The sequence below is a fragment of the Balaenoptera musculus genome, chromosome 1 (genome assembly GCF_009873245.2).
Source record: "Balaenoptera musculus isolate JJ_BM4_2016_0621 chromosome 1, mBalMus1.pri.v3, whole genome shotgun sequence".
Classification (NCBI taxonomy): domain Eukaryota; kingdom Metazoa; phylum Chordata; class Mammalia; order Artiodactyla; family Balaenopteridae; genus Balaenoptera; species Balaenoptera musculus.
Genome location: NC_045785.1, coordinates 63,006,426 through 63,028,351, shown reverse-complemented (window position 1 = coordinate 63,028,351; position 21,926 = coordinate 63,006,426). Strand labels below are relative to the sequence as shown.

At 35.1% G+C, this 21,926-nt stretch overlaps 1 pseudogene; it reads right to left on the bottom strand.

The window, feature by feature from the left end:
* Positions 1 to 867: 867 nt before the first annotated feature.
* Positions 868 to 2,531, bottom strand: LOC118898757 (annotated as a pseudogene).
* Between the last annotated feature and the right edge of the window lie 19,395 nt (positions 2,532 to 21,926).

The window sequence follows — 21,926 nt, the reverse complement described above, 5'->3', positions numbered from 1 at the left end:
ATTAACAATAAAAGCAATACATATGTAACTAGAGTGTAGTAAAAGTTGGAGACGTTAAGAGAAATAAGTTAGAAAGTAGGCAGGAGCTAGACCTTAAAAGATACTGTAAGGCATAGTTAGCCTTTATTCTAATTGCAATAGAAAGCCACTGAGTCTTTGAAGCTGGTTAATGATATAATTAGGAAGAAAGAAAAAGTAGAGATAATAATAATGTTAATTTTTTTTTTTTTTTTTGTCAAGCAAAAATAGTCTTCAAATTTAATGGAAACAGGGGTCACTATACTTTGCAAGACGGGAAAAAATAAAATTAAAAAAAATTCTTTTCTTTTCTTTTTTAATATAAAACAATATAATCACAATACCAGAATATGGAACTCTACAGTTTATTTCCTATGGGTTACTGCAGGTATCAATTTTCCTCGACTGTGCTATTCACAACTTTGTTAAGTCCAAAAATATGAAACCGAAGTGGTAGGAAACTTAAGACTTAGCACTTTCACTAAATGGCATACATCAAAGGGCATCAATTCAAGGGCAAAATGGTTGAACTCACCATACCTACCTATGTCATCATTCCAGCCTTAAAGCCATCCAGGTACTGAGCTCCCTGTAGGAAAGGCCAGGCCTCAAAGCCAAGGCATTTTGGATATTCTACTGTGGGCCATGAGGAAAGGGGGTTTTCAAAGAGAAGACTGCTTTCCATCGAGCAGGAAGGCCTGACGCCAGGAGGCTTCACAGAGAGGAAGCGCTTAGACTTAACAACTGTTGACACACCATTAGGGGAGTTAAAAATGTACAGCAGTGACATATGTTTTACTTCAATCACTTGTGCTACGGCTACCACACATGTACGAAAGACTTCTCGGGTAGTTCCAGCTGTGGTCGTAGCCAGTTAGGACCTTGAGTGGGACCTAGCTCTAGACCGGGAGGGCGATCTGGACGCAGACCTGGATCTAGACTTGGACCGGGATCGGGTTTTTGACGCGGACTTTGACCTGGAGCCGTGATTCTGAGGGAAGGTTTGGTTTTGATTTGGAATTGGACCTCGACCTGGACCGGGTCTCCTGATTGGCTCCAGCATCCTTACTCTCCGCCCGGCCTTCCCTCTGGCCAGACTCGGACTTTGGCGTGTTCCCGCTCCTGCGAGCCTGAGCGGGATCGCGATCTGGGCTGGGAGCGGTCGTTGTCTTCCTTCTTCTTCTTCTTCTTGCCAACTTGCTGTCTCGCTTGCCGCCTCATTTTCTGCTCCTCTCGCTCTTGCTGCGGCTGCGGCTGCGGCTCTCCTCCCTGCTTCTCCTCCTCCCCTTCCTCTTGTCCTTGCTCTTGCTGCGGCTGCCTCCTTTGCTGCGGCTCCAGCTGCGGCTCTTGCGCAGGCTCTTCTTGCCTTTGCTTCTGCTCACGCTGCCCCGCTTCTCCTGCGCGCCCCCCTCCTGACTGCGGCGTCTACTTTTGCTCTTGCTTTTCTGCCTGCTGGGGCTGCGGCTCTTGGACTTGCCGGTGCTGTCGTTGTTCTGGACCTTCTCCTCGGCCTGGTCCTTGCTCTTGCTGCGACGCTTGTCGGCGCTGCGGCTGCGGCTCTTGCTCCGGGAACGGGAGCCTGAGCTGGATCGGGATCTACTCTTAGAATGATTGTTTTTGCTGCTGCTGCTTCGGCTTCTGCTCTTACGAGAATGTCTGCTTCGAGAGCGAGACCTTGAGGGGCTCCGGCTCCTGGAGTAGGACCGGCGTCGTCTAGAACCCGGCTTGTCTTCAACGAATCTGATTTTTCTGCCATTGACTTCAGTTCCATCTAACTTTTCCAAAGCCCTTTTCATAGCAGAGTAAGACACACATTCAATCACCCCTTCAATTTTGCGTCCCTTGTGAGCATCTGCATAGGTCACTTCTCCCGCCTGACGCCTATAATCCTTTAGGTCTTGCCAGCTGCACCGACTTGACAAATTCTCCACAATAAGTCCGTATTCTGTGCGGGTAGGAGGGCTATATTTATCTCGGCCAATTCTTCTATAACCATATCCCCTGCGTCCAGAACCGTGACTGCCATCTCGTCGCGGGCCGCGGGCATGCTCAACAATTACTCGTTAATGATATAATTAAGAAGAAAGAAAAAGTAGAGATCATAATAATGTTATTAAAATTAAAAGGAGGAAACATGAAAGAAAAGATCTCATTATCTGAAAAGGGAAATGGGTGTTGGTATTCTGACAAAAGAAGGGTGAGAATGTTGTCTCTGTCACTGGAGAGTTAAACTTGGTAAGGGAATGGAGCATAATGCTGTACAATATCAAATGTCCATTTGTAACTTTGCAAAATACATTTAAGTGACACAAATCAGCATGGTTGTGTTATTCACTGAGCATTTCAGATGGAAGTACACGTCAGGTTAAACTTAGAATTAATTCAGACTTGATGTTTCCAAGTGGACATGGCAGGAGAAGAAAGATGTGAAGAAGTTTTACAGAAGATTTACAGGTGAGTGATTGTGGTGCTGAAGCATGAACTCTAAACGGGTTACGGGGAGGTGAGGACATGAGTGAAAAGTTTTAAGTGGACTGTAGGTCCTGAGGAGACTGAAGAAATGTTGGAGTGAATATTTGAGTAAATGTGTGATAATAAAAAATGTGGTGATTAAAACTAGAGTAGAATACTAAAAATATGTAGATTTGACAGGTGTTATCATTTTTGATGATGAAAAGTGGAATATGAGCATGGGAGTGCTTGCTTAGGGTGGAACAGAGGAAAAGATCACTGATATTAAATATTTCAAAAAACTGAGGGACCAGAAATGGATCATCTACTATGTTAACATGAATGTTGAAATGCCAAAGTTGATAATAGTAATAGTAGATAAGGAAGAACAGTTAGATTTATTGCAGCTGGGGTTTGGTCATATAAGTGTAAGAGAAGTTTCTAGAACCAAAGAGAATACAGTTCCAGGTAGGAGTTTAGGTGAATTGATTGGAAAATGATCCCTAAGTAAAGTAGGAAAAAATTATAATCAGGGAGTAAATGAGTTTAAACCACTTAACCTCATTTAATCTCAAGTCTCTCACAAAGAGAGCAAGAGCATTGGGAAAAAGTGTTGACAAAGGACTTTTCAAATGATATCGGTCTTTATTTCTAGTAAGTGTCAAGGAGGTATTTATGCATTCATAGATCTGTGCCTTAGACAGTTATGTGTTTGGCCAACTACTTTGCCTCACTTTTTAGTTTGAAATGATTCTCAAACTTTGAAGAATGATAAGGAAAAATATAATGGTTACAGAAAACTCTTCATTTTGGTTGATGCAGAGTGTTTGCTCTTACCAGTTTCCTAAATATTGAAGCAGGTCATTATGTGCTTGAGACTGAATCAGAATGATGGGCATCAATCACACAGTGGAATTGTTATTATCATAAATTACATTTATTTGTTTTGGAATATTAAATAAATCTTGCATTTCTGGGATGAACTTCACTTGGTCATGATGTATTATTCACATACAATTAGATTCAATTTGATAACATTTTGTTTAGATTATTTGCATCTATGTTCAAGAAAGTATTGGTCGGCAGTTTTCTTGTAACAGTTTTGTCTGGTATTGGTTTCAGGGTAATGTTTACTTTATAGAATGAGTTGAAAGTGTTTCTTCCTCTCCTAATTTCTGGAAGAGATAGAATAGAAGTGGTATTATTTTTTTCAAATGGTTGGTAGTCACCAGCAAATACATCTAAGTACAGAGTTTGCACAGTGACAATGTTTTTAACTACAAATTCAACTTATTTAAAAGAGATGGAGGTATTTAGGTTACATATTCCTTCTTTTGTTAGTTTGAGTAATTTTGTTAGTGTCAGTCAAAAAATTAATCCATTTCTTCTAAATTGTCAAAATAAAATTGCTTACAACTTTCCCTTTTTCTCCTTTTTAATATCTGTAGATTCTGTACTAATGTCACTATTCTTACTCCTGACACAGACTTGTGTCCTTCCTTTCTTTTTTTCCTGATTAACCCAGCAAGAAGTTTGTCAACTTTACTGAGTTTTTCAAAGAACAAGCTTTTGATTTCATTATTTTTCTGAATTCATTTTCTGTTTGCTATTAATGGATTTTGCTCTGATCTTTATTATTTACTTTCACTGCTTATTTTGGGTCTCATTTATTCTCATTCTCTTAGTTTCTTAAGAGGGAAGTTGAGATCATTGATTTGAGATCCTTCTTATTTTCTAATATTTGTGTTTAGTTCTATAAATTTCCCCCTATGTACTGTCCAAGCTGCCTCTTACAAATTCTGTTATGTTGTGTATTCATTTTTCATTCAACTCAAAATACTTTCTAATGACACTTTTGATTTTTTTCTTTGACCCATATGCTATTTAAAAGTGTGTTATTTAATTTCTAAGTATTAGGGATATTTGAAAGATCTTCCTTTTATTGATTTTTAAGTCCACTGTGGTCAGATAACATGTTTTGTATGACTCAAACCCTTTGAGAGGGGTTTGTGGACCAGAATATGGTCTATTTTGGAAAATAATTGGCATACATTTTAAAAGAATGTGCTTTCTGATGTGGTTGGTAAGAATGTTCTGTAATGTTAACTAGGTCCAGTTTATGGAAATTGCTTTCTAAATTTTCTATATCGTTACTGATTTTTGGTCTAATTGTTCTATCCATTTTTAAGGGCACAATATTGAAATCTATAGCTATATTTTTGTATATGCCAAATTCTCTTTGTATTTCTATCCGTTTTTTGATTCATGTATTTTGAAGCTCTGTTATTAGGTACATCCATGTGTAGGATTGTTATTCCTCTTGATGTATTGATCCTTTAGCATTATTATTATTTTTTATTTTTTATTGAAGTACAGTTGATTTAAAATGTTGTGTTAGTTTCTGGTGTATAGCAAAGTGATTCAGTTATACATATATACATATATATATTCTTTTTCATATTCTTTTCCATTATGGTTTATTACAGGATATTGAATATAGTTCCCTACATTATGTAGTAGGACCTTGTTGTTTATCTATTTTATATATAGTAGTTTGTATCTGCTAATTCCCTAATCCCTCCCATCACCTTTCCTTTTTGGTAACCATAAGTTTTTTTCTATGTCTGTGAGTCTGTTTCTGTTTTGTAAATAAGTTCATTTGCACCATATTTCAGGTTCCACATATAAGTGATATCATATGGTTTTTATGTTTCTCTTTCTGACTTACTTCACTTAGTATGATAATCTCTGGATCCATCCATGTTGCTGCAAATGGCATTATTTCATTCTTTTTTATGGCTGATTATATATACACAATGGAATACCAATACACAATATAAATATAAACACACACACACACACACACACACACATCTTCTTTATCCATCCATTTGTCGATGGACATTTAGATTGCTTCCATGTCTTGGCTATGTAAAAGTGCTGCTTTGAATATTGGGGTGCTTGTATCTTTTCAAATTAGCATTTTCTTCAGATATATCCCCAGGAGTGGGATTGCTGGATCATATGGCAACTCTATTTTTAGTTTTTAAGGAACATCCATACTGTTCTCCATAGTGGCTGCATCAATTTACATTCCCACCAACAGTGTAGGAGGGTACCATTTTCTCCACATCCTCTCCAGCATTTATTATTTGTGGACTTTTTAATGATGGCCATTCTGACCAGTGTGAGGTTATACCTTACTGTAGTTTTGATTTACATTTCTCTAAGAATTAGTGATGTTGGGCATTTTTTCATGTACCTATCTGCCATGTGTGTGTCTTTTTTGGAGAAATGTCTATTTAGGTCTTCTGCTTATTTTTCGATTGGGTTGTTTTTTTGTTTTTTTGTTTGTTATTGAGTTGTATGAGCTGTTTGTATATTCTGGAAATTAAGTCCATGTCAGTTGCATCATTTGCAAATATATTCTCCCAGTCTGTAGGTTGTTTTTTTTTGTTTTGTTTATGGTTTCCTCTGCTGTGCAAAAGCTTGCAAGTTTGATTAGGTCCAATCTGTTTACTTTTGCTTTTATTTCTACCCCCTTGGGAGACTGACCTAAGAAAACATTGCTACAATTTATGTCAGAGAATGTTTTGCCTATGTTCTCTTCTAGGAGTTTTATGGTGCCATGTCTTATATTTAAGCCTTTAAGCCATTTTGAGTTTATTTTTGTGTATGGTGTGAGGGTGTGTTCTAACTTCATTGATTTACATTGGCTGTTCAGATTTCCCAACACCACTTGCTGAAGAGACTGCTTTTTCTCCATTGTATATTCCTGCCTCTTTGTCAAAGATTAATTGACTGTAGGTGTGTGGGTTTATTTCTCGGCTCTCTATTCTCTTCCATTGATCCATATGTCTGTTTTTGTGCCAATACCATACTGTTTTGCTTACTGTAGCTTTGTACTATTGTCTGAAGTCGGGAGGGTTATACCTCCAGCTTTGTTCTTTTTCCTCAGGATTGTTTTGGCAATTCTGGGTCTTTTATAGTTCCATATAAATTTTAGGATTATTTGTTCTAGTTCTGTGAAAAGTGCCATGGGTAATTAGTATCATTAAATGAACTTCTTTATCCATTGTGTTAGTTTTGCATTGTTCCTGTGTCTTATTCAGTCCAGGCTGCTTTAACAGAATATCATAGACTGGATCGACATCATAAATTTATTTCTCACAATTCTGGAGGCTGGGAAAGCCACAGTTCAAGGTGCTGGCAGATTCTGCAAGGGCTTGCTTCCTGGTTCATAGATGGCAGTTTTCTCACTGTGCCTTCACAGGGTAGAAGGGGGGAAAGAGCTCCCTGGAGTCTCTTTTAAAAGGGAACTAATCCCATAAATAAGTACTTTGGTCCCATATGTAAGACCTCCCAGAGGCCCCATCTCCTAATACCATCACATTGATGTTTAGGATTTCAACATATAAATGTACAGAGGATGCAGACATTCAATCTATAACATCCTGTAACAAACTATCAAAAAGGTTAGTGCCTTAAAAACAACACAAATGTTTTATCTGTTCTGTAGGTTAGAAGTCTGACCCAGGTCTCTGTGGGCTTAAAAAATTAAGGTGGCAAGGCCATGTTCCTCTCTGGAGGATCTAGATGAAATCTGTTTCCTTGCCGTATTCAAATTCTAGAGACAACCCAAATTCCTTGGCTTGTGGTCACTTTCCTTCCATTTCAAACTCAGCAACATTTCATCTCCCTTGCCATTCTTCCATTGTCATATTTCCCTCTGACTATAGTCGGGTAAAGTTCTCTCTTGTAAGAACCTAAGTGATTAGATTGGGCACACCTGGATAATCCAAAATAATCTCCCCATTGCAAGGCCCTTAACCTAATCACACCTGCAAAGTCCCTTTTGCCATATAAGGTAATATTTTCTCACTGTTCTGGGATAAGGACATGTACATATTTGGGGGGAGGGGTATTATTCTGCCTACCACACATTTGGCATGATGCATTGTCTGAAATCTATTTTGCCTAATACTTATATAGGCACCCCAGTTTTCTTTTTGCTTAGTATACACATGGTCTATCTTTTTTCATCCTTTCATTTTTAATCATTTGTGTATTTAAAGTTTGTTTCACATATGCAACATATGGTTGATTATTTTCTATGCAATCTGACAATCTTTGCCTTTTAATTGGGGTATTTAGAATATTTACATTAACATGATTATTCTTAAATAGTTAGGATTAAATCTACTACTACTTGTCCCTTCTGTTATTGGTTCACCTTTGTCTGTTCTTGCCTTTTTTTAAATTGAGTATATTTTATTCTATTTCTTTTTATTTTTTGCTTATTAACTACATTCTTTTAAAATATACTTTAGTGGTTACTTCAGGATTTACAGCATACATCTTTAACTTACCACAATCTACCTTTAAGTGTTATTATACCTCTTTACATATAAAGTATAAGAATACTTGGAATAGCATGCTTCCTTTTTTTCCTTTCCTAGTTTTTGTGTTATCTACATTATATTTCTACATGTGTTTTTTTTTTTTTTTTTTTTTTTAAATTTATTTATTTATTTATTTATTTATTTTTGGCTGTGTTGGGTCTTCGTTTCTGTGCGAGGGCTTTCTCTAGTTGCAGCAAGCGAGGGCCACTCTTCATCGCGGTGCGCGGGCCTCTCACTGTCGCGGCCTCTCTTGTTGCGGAGCACAGGCTCCAGACGCGCAGGCTCAGTAGTTGTGGCTCACGGGCCCAGCTGCTCCGCGGCATGTGGGATCTTCCCAGACCAGGGCTCGAACCCGTGTCCCCTGCATTAGCAGGCAGATTCTCAACCACTGCGCCACCAGGGAAGCCCCTCTACATGTGTTTTAAAATCCATACTGCATTGTAATTATCTTTTTAAATTGTCATTGTCTTATAAAAAGGATTATATAAGAAAAAATCTTGTATATTTACACATGTAATTGCCACTACTGTTAAACTCTTCATTCTTTTGTGTAGATTCACATTTCCATCTGATGTCATTTTCCTTCTATTTGAAAGATTTCCTTTAACATTTCTTGTAGTATAGATCTGTCTGCTGGTGATAAATTATCTTAGCTTCTACATATCAAAAATGTCTTTATTTCACCTTCAGCTTTGTAAGATATTTTCCAGAGTTTAAATTCAGTGTGGATAATTTTTATCATTCAGTACTTTAAAGTTGTTACTCTAGCACTTTCTCCCTTGTCTTGTTTGCAATGAAAAATGTGCTGGTATCCTCACCCTGGCCATTTTTCTTCTGTTCATGATGTATCTTTCTTTTTCTGAATGCTTTTAAGATTTTTTCCTTTATCCTCAGTTTTGAGTAATTTAATTATGATGTGTCTTGATGCAGTTTATTTTGTGTGTGTGTTTGGGACTTATTGTATATGTAGCTTTGTAGTTTCTACCGAATTTGAAAAAAAAAATGTGGTCACCATTTTTTTAGAGTAAAATTTTTCATTTCTATATTTATTTTTATATGGTTTCTATTACTACATCTTCAAGTTTACCAATCTTCTTCTTTCTGCAATGTCTAATATACCATTAATTTCATCCATTGTAATTTTCATCTCATACTTTGCAGCTTTTATCTTCAGAAGTACAACGTGTCTTTTTTAACACATTTTATTTCTACACTTAACTTCTGAATAGATATAATAGAGCTGTATTAACTGTTTTAACAACGTTGCTAATTCTAACATCCACATCAGTTCTGGGTAAGTTTCAAATGATTAATTTTTCACCTCATCCTCCATTCTATTTTCTACTTCTTTGCATGCCTGGGGATTTTGATTGGATATGACACATTGTGCATTTTACCTTTTTCTGTGCTGGATATTTTTGTATTTCTATAAATATTCTTGAGCTTTGCTCCGGGATGCAGTGAAGTTACTTAGAAACGGTTTGTCTTTTCAAATATTGCCTTTTAGCTTTGTTGGGCAGGAGCAGAGAAGTGTTAACACTAGGGTAATTATTCCCATCTACTGAGAAAAGGCTCTTCTGAGTTATTTATCCAATTCTTCATGAATTACAAGGTTGTTCAGTTGCTGGTAGAAACAGCCACTATTCCAGACCCTATGTGAGCACTGAGCACTATTCCCTTTAATCCTTTGGGTGATTCTTTCCCTAAGTATTTTCCGGATTTGAACACAATCACTGGTACTCTGTTGAATACCCTAGGAGGAACCTCTGCAGCTCTCTGGAGTTTTTTTTTTTTTTTTTTTTTTTTCCTCTGTGCATTCACTTTTCTCCCATACTCTGTCCTGCAAACTCTAGCCACCTTGGTTTCCCCAGACTCTCAGCAATGTCTTCTCAACTCTGGGAGTCCTCTGAGCTCTATCTGTATTTCCCGCCCCTGTCTTGTGGCCTGAAAACTCTTTTACCTGGGCAGTTATAGAGCTAACATCTACTGTTCCTCATCAATCAAGGAATGCAATCATTCATTGCCTAATATCCAATGTCTTAAAAACTGTGATTTTATATTATGACATATGTTATTTAATATATGAAATTGTGGCTTTTCAGGTAGGATTGTAAATTAATTCTAGCCCAGTTACTTTATCTTGTCCAGAAGTAGAAGTTCCATTGATTTACTTTTGCTTTTAATCAATATCCACACATTTCCATTTCCTCCTCACATTTGAGAAGTATGGGGTGGAACTGAGAAATTAGGAGCAAGAGCCCTGTTTATACTTTCTGAAAAAATCTATTGGATATCAAATTTAAAAATTATAAAAAATATGTATTATTAACACAAAATGGCTACATAAGAAGAATGTTGCTTTGCCAATAGCATACCTAAACAGAGGCAGGATTTTGTTTTTGTTTGTTTGTTTGTTTTGAGGGAAGCTTCATCCTTCAGGGTTGGTGGGTTGATCAGGCATATCCTATTGTACATTCTCACCTTCAGAAAATTATTCCCTTTTCTTCTTTAAAAAGCTTCCTTACCCTAGAGGTTTATATAAAAATAATTTATTTTGTTCTTCTCATATACTTTGCTATTGTCTGCCCTTCGTTCACTGAAAACTTAAGCACTTTTCCATCTTGATTCATGTTATCATTCCATGTATATCCATATGGACAAGTCATGGAACAATCTATTCTACTAGTTCCTAAACTTTTTTAACTTTAATAGTCTTTGTATCATTCTACATCAGGACCTTGGTTTTACTTTTGATATTATTAATATTAGAAACTGCAATGCCTCCAAAATATTAAATCAATTCCAATTCCATTTTTTGTCCCAAATGTTATTTTTCTCTTATTAACTTCCACCTGCCTTCAGTTTTTTTTTTTTTTTCAGTTAATATCCCACAATTTATTAAAGTGATCAATTCCTTACAATATTCTAATTTCTTCTGACTGATTCTCTTCTAGGAATTATTTGGAAAACCACCATTCCTACATATACTCACCACTTAGTTTCTCTACACCTGCCCTTATGAAGCTGAACATTGATGTGAAAATCATATACAATAAAGATAGAGGTCAATATAAATTTATGACCCCCACACTCAAAGAGAGTCTGCATATTGCCCAATAATCCTTCACATTTCACTAGTAATAATCATCTGAAGTGCCCCATATAGACTGTTTCAAACCTTCTCATGCCTCAAAACATCCACATTTCTCCCTTAGTCTCTCTACATTTCAATAACTCACAATTTATTTCTTGCTATTTACAGGCATTTGTAAACAAATATTTTGTTTTTATTTGATGTATTGAAAATATTATCTACATATATTTTCTTCAAATTTTCATACTCCATTTAACCACTTAAGACACATTCCAGTATGACTTCAATCCTCTACTTACTGAACAGGTTCTTTAATATCACCAACCACCTCTGTTTCTAAATAAGACATTTCTAATTCCTCATTTTCCTGAAAATCTCCCTGATAGTCGACTCTGTAGTCAACTTTCTCTTTTACCTGCTCTCACACACTCCTGGATTTTTATTTCCACCTCTCTGGCTTCTCCTCCTGAAATCTTTTTCTTCCTCCTCTATCATGCAGAATAATGTTGAATTTCCTTACGGCTCTCCTTTTTGTCTCTACCATCTTTCCGTAGATAATCTTATTCAAGCCCATGACTTTAGTTAGCTACCATGCTATTCATAAACTGTTCTTGTCTAATTTTTGTTAGTGATACATACAGAAATTTTAACTTAAAAACATCAGAGTCATCTTTGATTCTTTGATTTCTCACTCTCTCCTACCTCCCAAATGCAACCCATTTCTAAGTTTGATATATTCTACATTAAAACCTGTCTTTAATCAGATCACTGTTTTACAGTGAGGTAGTGTAGCATCATAATTAAGACCATGGACTGTGATATAAAGCTTCCTGATGCCCACTCTTTTCTATTACTAGTAGCATGGTCTGCAGGAAGTAGTAACTCCTCTAAGCTGTATCTTCTCATCATATATTAGTTATAATAACTCATATATAAAATGCCTAGCATGCACAGACCTACACCCTTCACAAAAGTTAATTCAAAATGGACTTTAATATAAAACACAAAACTATAAAACTCCTAGAGGATACATAGGAGAAAATCAAGATGATCTTGAATATGGCAATCACTTTTTAGATACAACACCAAAGACACAATTAATGAAATAAATAACTGATAAGCTGGACTTCATTAAATTTTTAAAATTCTGCTATCGGAACTATCTATAAAGAGAATGAAAAGGCAAGCCACAGAATGAGAGAAAACATTTGCAAAAGACACATCTGATAAAGGACTGTTATCCAAAATACACAAAGGACTCTTAAAACTTAACAATAAAAAAAGCAAACTACCTGATTAAAAAATGAGCCAAAGATCTTAGCCGACACCTCACCAAAGAAGATGTACAGGTAGCAAATAAGCATATAAAAAGATATTCTACATAATATGCTACCAGAGAAATGCACTTTGAAACAACAAGATACCACTGAACACCTGTTACAGTGGCTGACATCTAGAACACTGATAACTCCAAATGCTAGCAAGGATTTGGAGCCAAGAAGAACACTCCTTCACTGCTGGTAGGAATGCAAGATGGGTCAGCTACTTTGGAGGGCTGTTTGGCAGTTTTTTAAAAAACTAAACATAGTCTTAACATAAAATAAGATTCAGCAATTGTGCTCCTTGATATTTACCCAAAATTAGTTCAAAACTTATGTCCACAGAAACCTGCACGTGGATGTTTATCAAAACTTTGTCGACAACTGTCAAACCTTGGAAGTAACCAAGATGTCCTTCAGTAAGTGAATGGATAAATAAATTGTAGTGCATTCAGAAAATGGAATATTAGTGAGAGCTAAAAAAGACATGAGCTATCAAGCCATGGAAAGATACGGAGGAAACTTAAATACATATTACTAAGTGAAAGAAGCCAATCTGAAAAGGCTACATACTGTCTGATTCTAAGTATATGACATTCTGGAAAAGGCAAAATTTTGGAGACAATAAAAAATCAGTGGTTTCCAAGGGTAGGAGTCCAGAGAGATGAATAGGCAGAGCAAAGAAGATTTTTAAGGCAGTAAAAATATTTTATATCATACCATAATGATGCATAGATGTCATCATACATTTGTTCAAATCCATAGGATGTACAATACCAAGAGTGAATCCTAAGGTAAACTATGGACTTTGGGTAATTGTGAGATGTTAATGTAGCTCATCCTTGGTTAAAAAAGAAAATATGAACCATTCTGGTTAGTGATGTTGATAATGGGGGAGGCTATGCATATGAGGGGGCTGGTGATATAAGAATAATCTCAATACCTGTCTCTTAACTTTGTTGTAAAACTGGTGCTGCTCAAAAAAAAAAAAGTCAAAAAATAAACTGCACAAACTTCAGAGGAAAATAAATATCTAGGATGGTGTGTGGCACATCATAAAGTCTCAGTAAAGGTTCTTTATTATAATTGTTGTTGTCATTGTCATTGTTATTATTATCATCCATGGCCAGTACTACAAGCCTAGTTTATGTCAATAGGCCTTATCCTCTGCAATATCACTTGACTGGTTTCTCTCCTTCCACTTTTGCCCCTTCCTATACATATCTAGTCAGCAGTAGGAATAAGCTTTTAAAAATGTAAATTGGAATCACATTATTTATCTGATTTAAAATCCTCTATGATATCCTTTTGCAATTAGATTGATTTTGAAAATATTTGTGTTCTGTGATGCCAAATATAATCTGGCCCCTGCCCAACCTTCCAACTTCAAAACTTGCTACTCTTCATTATGTTTCATTCATACCTCTTAGCCAAAAGAGGTTTTCTTTTCCTAAAGTATGCCAAGGCCTTTCTCCTGGCTGCCCTTCTTCCCCCTACCTTCCCCATCCCCTCGACCCATGAGATTTTATCATTCTGGAATACGCATCCAATCACTCTTCCCCTCGGTTGTTTGCTTTCAAACGTCAGATTACAACATAAATAACACTTCCTCAGACAGACCTTCCATAACCACACTCAATCTGAAAAATCTCCTCATTCTTTACTCTTAAAAAAATGTCTGTTTCTTCCTGGACCGTATCATACTTTCTAATTAAATACTTAACATGTGTGTTACTTGCATATTGCCTGTTCCCCACATGACTCCATGAAGGCTGGGTCCATGACTGTGTTGTTGATCACAGTATATCCAGAGACTTGTATAAAACATAGCAAATAATCCAAGTCTAATAAAATAATTGTTGAATAAATAAACACTCAAATAAATAACTAAAAGGATATGGATTTTGATTAAATATTAATGAGGAAAATTAGGGGCTGCATGTTTTCCAAGCTTTTATAAAATATTAATTTAGCTAATATTTATTGAACACCTACTATCTGCCAGGCTAATTACATAGGTTAATGTATATTTCTCATGACAAATCTGTAAACTCAATTATATACATTTTTCTGATTAAAAAAATGAGGCTCTATTAGATTATGTAACATGTCAAATTACCCAACTTGTAAAGAACAGAGTCTCTAGATCTGTGATGTTCCAGGATCTTCCTATAACAACACAGCATGACTATCAGTATAGACTAGACATTGTGCATTCAAAATTGTTAATTTTTCAGAAAATTTACCTCAGAAACTGAGGTACAGAGAGACAAAAAATGCCTTACCAAATGCCATACAATTAACAAATAAGAGAGGAGGCCTCTGGACTTCCATCCAAAGTGTGTTTATCTCCCCTGTGTTGAAATACAAAGAGCAGCTAAAACAATAGTCAATCATTTCAGAAAATCTTAATAACTTATCTTGTTCCAGCAGGAGGTCCATAAGTAATTTACACTATTGTTAAAGAGTTTTCTTCCTTGCTTAGAGGGATTATGCCTGTTCAGTGCTTTAGGTTTATAAAAGGTGTTATATTAGCCTTTGCAATTTGACACTTTTGAAGTACAAGGGAAAAAAAATGCGGGCATATTGCAAGGAATATGTGTTCTAATCAATGATTACTTTTTGTGTCCTTCAAATTTTCTTTATCAAATTTTTTATTATCATCTAGAAAAATATAATATTATTAAACAGATATTTTTAGATACTCAGACTTTCCATCATTTGTAAACCTAAAAGCTATCCTAAAAGCAGGATGACAGGAAGAAGTGAGACTAAATAATTACTAAAAGACATCCAACCAGTTTTTACATGATATCAGTATTATGTCTGTCTACCTAGCATATTTATATTGTTCTGAAAAGATTATCACAATTTATAACTGGCATTTTTTTTATGTTTTAACAAAAGGATTTTTAAAACATAGTTTTAGGAAACCCAATAACAACAAAAGAATGCCAATAATAACACTTTTAATAAATATATAATACTTATAAACGAAAAATATGTGGCAAGCACTGTGCTCTGATCATCTTTTTCATGCTCAATCTCAGTTAATCTTCAAAGTAACTTATTACTAAAAAGAAAATACCTTTATCATTCCATTTCACTCATAAGAAAATTGCACTTTGGAGACTTTAATTAACACCTATGACTTCCTAGCTGGTAATGAAAGAGCTGTCATTCTGACCTAGATCTCCCTGGAGCCCAAGCCCATAAACTTATCCAACACAATAAAACTGAACATTAAAATGATACCTTTGGAAAGGGCAATATTTTTCAATACTGTTGGAATATGCTTCAGAGTTTCTCCAGTGTGTCTTGAAGGGTTGAGAATCATTAACCTACATGAATAGCTTCTTAAGTATTTGCAAAAAGGAACAAAGTAAATTATATAAGTTTCCTCCATACTGAATAAACACCATTTTGTATATACTGGATCAAAAATTGATTGAGCTGTACATGCATGGTTACTGAAGTGGGTTGGAAGGAAGGAGTGTTCAAGCAGAGAGTCATGGAGAGAAGGAAAGAAAGGGTGCCTTTGTTAAAATGAAAGTAACTCAGTGTGATGAAAGCTTATTGTGTGAAGGTGTGGCTCGTCAACCTCTCCCTCACCTGATGATAACCTTAGCAAAAGCATTATCATTTTTTCTCAGGGATCCATATCATTCAATTTCCCTTTCTGTAAAGTAATTCTTACCTTGAAATAATAAATCTCACACTATAGGATTAATGTGAGAATTAGGTATAGCAAATGTACTATTATTAAAGCAGGAACTTATATAATGGTTAAATGGCTGGATGAAAGAGTGGATGAGAGGATATGGTAAAATGAACTTCACAGGTAAGCAAGAGGAAAGAGTGAGGGGACAAAGGAAATTTTGTGAAATTAGGAGTTTCAAATAAATTCTGAGTATGATTGTTATTTTAAAAAATAACAATGATTATGATTGTTATTTTAAAAAACAAGATTCTAACCACATGAAAGAATTTAAAATGAAAAACAAATGTATGACCACATTTGTGTTTTAAGTAAATCACTGTTCTGTCCCTGTGATGCTAGATTTAAGACAGATTAGGTGATTCAGGGAGACAGTAGAATCAGGGAAACAAAGTATGCAATCTACTTCAGTAATCCAAACATGAAGTTATTAGCCAGAACCGTACCCCACTGGCCCCGCCAAAAAAAAAAAAAAAAAAAAGCCAAAGATTTAGGGATGGAAAGGAAGAAAAGACTGTAGTTGATATTTAGGTTACAGTGATAAGCTATGGTGAACAATTGAATGTGGGTATAAAAAAGTAGCATCAGACAAATCCAGGTTTCTCCCTTGGACATTATTTAACTAGATAACGGGGCTTGAGAGAAGAAAAATGTGTTAAGTTTTGTCCATTTTGAGATTATAAAACAGTTGGGGAAAAAAATAGGTGGCAAGGACAGGAAGCTACTACTTATTTACAGTAAGACTATCACTTTTATTTTGAAAAGAAACATGTATGATCAAAGAGCAAAATATCTCATTTCCTACTAATGCTCCTCAGTATATAATAAACGCAAAGAAAGTTCTACCAATAATATAATTCCAAATGGAATAAGAAATGAAATCACACTGATTGTGTTCATATTAAACTTGTTTACCTAAATCCTATATTATTTTCCTAGAAACTAAGAAAGTTGAGAAGTTAAAAACAGGAATTTATTAATGTGATTAAGGGTTGTGTTTTTGCTTTGCCCTTATGATGTAGCAGACCCCTGTAATCCTTGAACTACACCATGACACAGGCAATTGACTCTGCTAAATATACAAAGAGCTGATCCATTCATGTGTTTCATAAAATATTCATTAATTTTAATCTCTGTTCATAATGAAGTTTTTCCAGGAACAATAGGAATACCCTTAATTCCAAAAATTAAAATGACAAAATCTGGGACACATCAGTATACTATGTTTACACTGAAGCAAAGTAACCTCAGTATCCAGGGTCCTAGAGACTCTGACATGTTGAAAGACTTGAGAACTTATGTTTTCTCAAGCTAAATGAATAACTGATATAAAAAAGCTGAGGGAAGGGTTGTAAGTTTTTCATTACTCTATCAATGAAAAGTCTCTGTTGTAAATAACAGAAAATCAAATGCAAACCAGCTTAAGGAAGAATAATCTTCATAAACTCATGTAATTCAACAGTACAAGGTTGGATGTGACTTTGGGAGTGGCTAAGTTCAGAATCGTCTCGGTCTGCTTCTGTTGAATATCTGCCATTTCTAAATGTTACTCAGTTGCCCCAGGTTTCTTCAGCTTTACAACATAAACAAACCAAGTGGACAAGAGAATGTGATTTCCTTTTAGAAAATTGGTTCTCATTAGCTTTGATGTCCCTCCCTGAAGAAATGATCATAGCAAGAAAAACGAAGTGTGTTGACTGGCTTTCCCAAGTCACATGCTCCAACTCTGGTGACCAGAAATGAGGCGGACTTCATCCAAAACATATGAGCTGAGTTTAGGGTAACTACGATGTTTCACAAAGCAAAATTGATGACTGCTGATAGATGCAAAGGGTGTTGATGCTGCACTTCAAAATTAGTAAATATCCATGCAATATAAATAACTTAGAACTGTTCCTGGACCCTATCAAGGACACAAAAAGTTTACTCAACCAATAAATCTTAGATGGTTCTCTGGAATTCTATACACACTGAATTTATCAGGTTACTGCAATACATAAGCAATGATAATACAAACATAAAGAATGTGTCTTTATATGACTAGGTAATTCATTCATGTTGATACATGTGTCAAATAAGCCCGAAAAAAATTCAACTATAAGATATTCTATTTTCATCTGTGAAACTGGCAATTATTTTCATTTTTAAAAAAATTTATTGAAATATAGTTTATTTACAATGTGTTACTTTTAGGTGTACAGCAAAATGATTCAGTTATACATATATATATAATATATATATTCTTTTTTACATTCTCTTCCATTATAGGTTATTACAAGATATTGTGTATAGTTCCCTGTGCTATACAGTAGGTCCCTGTTGGTTATCTATTTTATATATAGTAGTGTGTATCTGTTAATCCCAAACCGCTAATTTGTCCCTCCCCCCACCTTTCCCTTTTGGTAACCATAAGTTTGTTTCCTATATCTGTGAGTCTATTTCTGTTTTGTAAATAAGTTCATTTGTATCATTTTTTAAGATTCCACATATAAACGATATCATATGATATTTGTCTTTCTCTGTCTGACTTACTTCACTTAGTATGATAATCTCTAGGTCCATCCATGTTGCTGCACATGGCATTATTTCATTTTTTATGGCTAATATTCCATTGTGTATCTATACTACATCTTCTTTATCCTTAAGCAATTTCATTTTTTTTTAAATTGGAGTATATTGCTTTACAATGTTGTGTTAGTTTCTGTTGTAACAACGAAGTGAATCAGCTATATGTATACGTATATCCTCTCCCTCTTAGACCTCCCTCCCACCGCCCCCATCCCACCCATCTAGGTCATCACAGAGCACCAAGCTGAGCTCCCTGTGCTATATATAGCAGGTTCCCACTAGCTATCTATTTACACATGGTAGCGTATATATGTCAATTCTAATCTCCCAATTCATCCCCCCCTCCCCTTCCCCGCCCCCCCATGTCCACATGTCTATTCTCTATGTCTGCATCTCTATTCCTGCCCTGCAAATAGGTTCATCTGTACCATTTTTCTAGATTCCACATATATGCATTAATAAATTGGCCATTTTTAAAACATACTGCTAATTAGTAAGGGTGGAATGACATGAACCTCATGTACAGCTTGAAAAAATGAAAATCTCTATAAAATTTCTGAGCAATTGTCAATGTAAATCAAGATCTTCAATATTGCATAATGCTTAAAATTGGAAACCATTTAAATTTCAAATAATGTTTAGATATGATGTTTTCAAGTGATGTTTACTACTGTGGAATCACATCAAATGTTTTGAAGATTATGTCAATATATGGGGAAATGTTTATGACATAATGTGAAGTTAAATATCAGAGATGATTTTTCACATATAGTATATATTGATATACATTAAATATATAGATGTGTATATGTATGTGTGTATATATAAAACATATATATTACACACATTTGCATGCACACACACATCAACAAGAAAGTACAAAATATTAATTGTGGTTTTCTTTAGGTCATCAACAAATTGACAAATCTCCATATATACTCTATATTTCAAATGTCCATCAAGAAATACAATTTACTTTTATAATTAAAAAAAAAACTATAATCTTCTTTCCTTCCTATACTTTCCTTCCTATACTTTCCTTCCTATAGTACTAGTGACTTAATTCAGATTATCACCATCTCTTTTCTATATCATTACAATATTCAAATTAATCTCCTCCCTGCCTCTCTACCTCATAGACATTCTCTTGAGCTTTTGACAGTTATTGTTCTAAAACATATATTTGATTGTAATCTTTCCATATTTTAAAATATTCAAGACTTTCTGGTACTGACTATATCAGTAATCTCTGTAATATGGTATGAAATGTTCTTCACTATCTGTCCTCAGGACTTATCCAGTTTCATATTCTGCTCCTGTCTATGTATGACCTACTACTATGGCTCCAGTGCTCCTACAATATCCAACATGCCAACATGCTTGGGAAATTAGATACACTTTCATGACTCTGCGTAATGGCTTATGCCATTCTAGACCCTAAAATATCTTTTATTCCCTTCCCAGTTGCCAAAGCCTCACTAGAATATTTTCTACTCTATTAAATTTTCCCCAAATTCTCCACCCCAGGTAGACTTAGTCTATCTTCCTGTAACCCCCATGCATAGAAAACCAAAACATTACTATTTTCTAAGTGAATAAGTAAACAAATAAATGAGTACCTATAGTCTGAATGAAGTCACAAAATTGTTTGAGATCCTAAAGGAACAGTATTCCTAATTCCTCTGAGAACTTAATTAAGCTGCCATTAGAATACAGTTCCTCTTAGTACCTCACCACTTGTTTCTTCTACCTTCACTTCTATGGCATCTTCTCTCCCAGCTCTTTCCTTTCCTCTCTGTTGATTCCTACTCAGTAGTTTTCTTTGTATCCCACACTGCCATCCACAGATGCACCTCAAAATATAGGTATTCTTCTTTACCTATATTTTTCTCTAAGGGAGTTATATAATTTCAGTTTATTTATGAACCAATATTGTGAGGATTTACAATGTCCATTTTAGCTCCAGACTCATATTTAAGTTTTTACTTGATAAATACATATTAGTTCAATACCTGAAACTCACTATTCCCACAGCTGAACTCATCATCATTATTCTTTCTATTATAGACTCATCTTCTTTAGCAATAAAGGCTATCAGTCTCAGAAATATTTCTTTCCTAGGTCTCCTTTACTCCATAGCAGTAATTCTCATTTTAATTGTTGTCACCCCTATATTTTCATTTTCTGCATATCATTTCAAATCTCTTTTTCTAGTGCCTAATTCAAGTTTCTATTTCTCTAGTTTATATCATTAAAATATAACTTGCTTGTTCTTGTTTCCCAAACCTTTTTAAAATATACTTATTTACATGCATTATTTTACATATATAGAGAGGAATTTTATGCTATGTTTAAAGAACTTAGTTTTTAAGTCAGATAATCCTAATTTTGGTCTTTTTTTCAACCACTCAGAGGTGATCTTTGGAACATTACTTAACTACTCTCAGCTTCAATATTGTCTCTCGAATGCATATAATAAAACTTCTCTCTCAATTTGTAAAAAGGATTTAATTGCATGACATTTTAGATGTAGGGGCTCAATACTTTGCATCAAATATATAAAGGCGGTTACGTATTTATTGTGAGACTAATAAGTAGCAGAGCACTGAAAGGTGAAATACCCCTATTTGCATACCATGTTCAAGATCAATTTTGAAATTACAAAATCTTTAATAGATTTGGAATTGAAATGTCACTTTTATTATTATTACACTGATATTGTAAAGTGTGACTTGTATCTGTGGCCATGTGGGCCTCATACATTTGGATCCCAGAATTTAACAGACTTAGCCATCTGGTCATAAGTAATACTAAGTGGGAGATCCCTCCCCATAGGAGCATAGCACACTTCTTGTAAAAGTCATGGCATGGAAGAGGAGAGAAGAATGCATGCTCCCATGAGTATCTCACTTCTAGGACAGCAGAGACAGAGACGGAATTGGGCTACACTTGCCTAGTTTCTCTTTGTAAATTCACCAATCAGATCAGGTATCTCCTCTTTCCCTGAGAGAAGTGAATGAGCAGGTGGAGAAAGAGGGTAGAAGAAATTACATAAAGGGAAACATTTGGAATAGGGAAGACCAGTTCCTCCATAAGGATGACAAAGCCCTTAGTATATGCTGGGTCTAACAGATGTGCAACAAATGGTAACTACTTTTATAGATTTATATTCAAAAATAAGTTCTAGTTTTTAAAAATAAAATATCTTCATTTATCCCAAAGAACCTTAGCGGGAAAAAACAAACAAAGAAAAAATTTCCTTTGTATGTTACTCAATGCCTTCTATATTCCGAGGAGCCCAAACTTTTTCTGGCTTCATCTCTTCTCACATTCTTTCAAACACATTTTGTCATTCC